The sequence below is a fragment of the Zingiber officinale genome, chromosome 9A (genome assembly GCF_018446385.1).
Source record: "Zingiber officinale cultivar Zhangliang chromosome 9A, Zo_v1.1, whole genome shotgun sequence".
NCBI classification, from domain to species: domain Eukaryota; kingdom Viridiplantae; phylum Streptophyta; class Magnoliopsida; order Zingiberales; family Zingiberaceae; genus Zingiber; species Zingiber officinale.
This window is the reverse complement of record NC_056002.1, coordinates 132,651,672-132,654,986: the sequence shown is the minus strand read 5'-3', so window position 1 is coordinate 132,654,986 and position 3,315 is coordinate 132,651,672. Positions and strand designations below refer to the sequence as shown.

General features: G+C 31.7%; 2 non-coding genes across 2 annotated transcripts; both read right to left on the bottom strand.

The window, feature by feature from the left end:
* Positions 1-2,401: 2,401 nt before the first annotated feature.
* Positions 2,402-2,473, bottom strand: TRNAP-UGG. Its single transcript has one exon. It is a non-coding gene; the product is annotated as a tRNA-Pro (tRNA).
* A 373-nt stretch (positions 2,474-2,846) lies between these two features.
* Positions 2,847-2,918, bottom strand: TRNAP-UGG. Its single transcript has one exon. It is a non-coding gene; the product is annotated as a tRNA-Pro (tRNA).
* Positions 2,919-3,315: the final 397 nt, after the last annotated feature.

The window sequence follows — 3,315 nt, the reverse complement described above, 5'->3', positions numbered from 1 at the left end:
ATTGAATCTGGTTTTGATATTGGTAAAAGTTTAAAATCAAAGTTAATTGTTATTTAATGAGCTTGACTAAATGTGAAAGAAAGTCCTAATTAAGTTTAGATAAAGAAGTTCTGGTCGAGTGGATTGGGCAGAAAATCCTGATTGAGTGGATTGGGTAAAAAAATGTCTTGGTTGAGTGGATTGGACAAAGAAGTACTGGTCGAGTGTAGGTTAAAAGTCTTGACAGAGAAAATCAGAATGTTGGCAAACATTCTGTGATACATAACAGTCAATTGATGGTTAATACTAGTTGACTGGTATGTGACTGTTAAACTAGTGACGGCTGAAAATCCTACAAATCCTTGAGTATCGTTGAAGTTCATCAATCAACTGATATAAACTCTAATCGACTGATGACTATGAAAAAGTAAAAAGGAAATTTTGGAGCTTGGAGAGAATATAACTTGTTTATACTAAAACATTCTTAAGCTCTCAAAGTGATCTCTAAGTTTTCATAGTTTCAATTTCTTCCTCCCAAACTCATTCCTTCATCTTGTAAGAGGAAAAGATCATCTTGTAAAGGTTTATCCACCTTCGTATTTGCTTCGAGAAGGAGAAGATCATAGTAGAAGCTTGATCATGTGTTCTTGAATTAGTCATCTCAACGAGGTGGAGATCGAGTAAATTAAAGAGTTAGCATTGCATTCTTGTTATTTTATTCTAGCATTTCCATTGTTTTTGTTTCCACTAACAAGTTGTAGGCAGAAATCGAAGAGAAACTATTTACCAACCCCCCCCGCCCGCGCGGACACAAAGGTCATAACAATTGGTATCAGAGTGACGTTTGTCTTGGAAGAACTCACCGTCAACCAAAGCATCAAGATGACATTTCAAGAGGGATATAGCACCGCTCGATCACTTTTTCGATGATAACGATTTCACATATTAGAAAGATAGTATGGAGAATTACTTAATGAATGATATTGAAAATTATTTTAGCATTATAGATGAGTTCAAAAAACCATTGGATCCACTTGGAGGACCTATTCCAACCAAGGATTGGACGAAAGAGATTTCAAAGAAGGCTCAAGTCATAACAACCTTACAATGTAGACTCTCCAAGGAACAATTAAGCAAGGTTGGCCCTTTCAACTATGCCAAAAAGCTTTGGGAAAAGCTTATTGAGTTAAATGAAGGATTGCGTGAATCAAGAAGGGCTAAGAGGAATCTCTTGGTGGGTCAACTTTAAACCTTCACCATGAAGACAAATGAAACTGTTAATCAAATGCATAGTAGATTCAAAGAGATAGTAAATGACTTCATGTAATAGATGAGAAAATTGACAACCAGGATCTAGTAAGGTATGCCCTTCAAGCCTTTCCTAGAAATAATTTATGGGCATCAATGGTTGATGCATATAAAGTTTCTAGAGATGTTTTCTTAGTTAAGATTGATGAATTATTTTGTGAATTTGAACTTCATGAACAAACTAACGTGTCTTCAAAAGAGAAAAGTATAGCTCTTATTGTAGAAAAGAAGGATAAAAAGAAAAAGAAAGAAAAGAAGGAAGAATCCTGATCATCCGAGTCTGAGCAAGAATCATCAGATAGGGATGAAGAAATATTGGCTAGTGAAGTAGTTCACTATGTCAAAAAGATGATGGGAAAAACAAGAAGGTTCAAAAGGAAGAATGTTAAGAACATGTTTCAACCCTTAAAAGGTAACTCTACTACAAGTTTCAATTGCAATACTAATGTCATGTCATTTGTTATAAATGCAACAAGAAAGAGCACATCAAGTCAAATTACCCAAACTTGAAAAAGAAAGAAGAAAAGGAGAAAAAGAAGGAGAAGAAGGAGGAGGCCATGGTGGCCCAAGCTACATGGAAGACCCGAAGCATTAATTCATTGGATGAAGATGAGTTATGTCATGTCACCCGACAGATGACATTTATGGCTTTTGAAGATAATAAGGAAGCTTCAGGTCAAGAGGAAGCTTCAAGTGAAGAGGAAGCATCAAGTGAAAAAGAATCAAGAGATGAAACGTCATCTAGTGACGATGAGGTAAAAGAATCTCCTAAAATAGAACTTCTTTATAAAACTATTGCTTATCTAGAGTGAGATTCATAACACTAGACCAAACACCCATATGGTTAATAAGTTTATAAAAGATTAACTAGTATCAAAAAGCCTAAGAATATAGGATGACACAAAGCGGAGTTTGATTTAAAGAAAGTTGCATATCATCTTGGGTGAGTAAAAGGTCGATTAAATCAAATTAACCTTTAAAGGTAATATTTACTATTTTGAATTTAGAAGATTTTTTTTGAAATAATATGCAATAAATTATTTAAAATAATTTTACAAACTAATTGAAAATTAAATAAAAGGATCAAATTGTTCAATAATAAAAAAATTTAAAAGGGGTGTTGCGAGAATCGAACTCGCGACCTCTCGCACCCAAAGCGAGAATCATACCACTAGACCAAACACCCATATTGTTTTTAAATTTATAAATAATTAACTAGTATTAAAAATCCTAAGAAGATAGGATGGCATGGTTGTAATCAAGTCGAGCCAGACCGAACTCTTGAATGTTTGAGTTTGACTCGTTTGTAATCGAGCCGAGCTCGAGCTTTATTTAACAAATATATTCATGACTCATGAGCTTATTCGAGCTTTTATCGAACTTAAACAAACTTAATAAATATAAATTATAAATTTGAATATTCATTAAAAATTAAATTATATATTTAGAGAAAATTATAATATTTTTATTAAAATTTATAATTTTATTCCAATAAATAAATTTAATATATATGTTTATATGTTTCATAAGTAAAGTGTAAAATCTATAAAAATTTAAAAGGGGTGTTGCGAGAATCGAACTCGCGACCTCTCGCACCCAAAGCGAGAATCATACCACTAGACCAAACACCCAGATTGTTTTTAAATTTATAAAGGATTAACTAGTATTAAAAATCCTAAGAAGATAGGATGGCATGGTTGTAATTGAGTCGAGTCAGACCAAACTCTTGAATGTTTGAGTTTGACTCGTTTGTAATCGAGCCGAGCTCGAGCTTTATTTAACAAATATATTCATGACTCATGAGCTTATTCGAGCTTTTATTGAACTTAAACAAACTTAATAAATATAAATTATAAATTTGAATATTCATTAAAAATTAAATTATATATTTAGAGAAAATTATAATATTTTTATTAAAATTTATAATTTTATTCCAATAAATAAATTTAATATATATGTTTATATGTTTCATAAGTAAAGTGTAAAATCTATAAATTAATATGAAAACTATTATTTTTTTATTTAAAA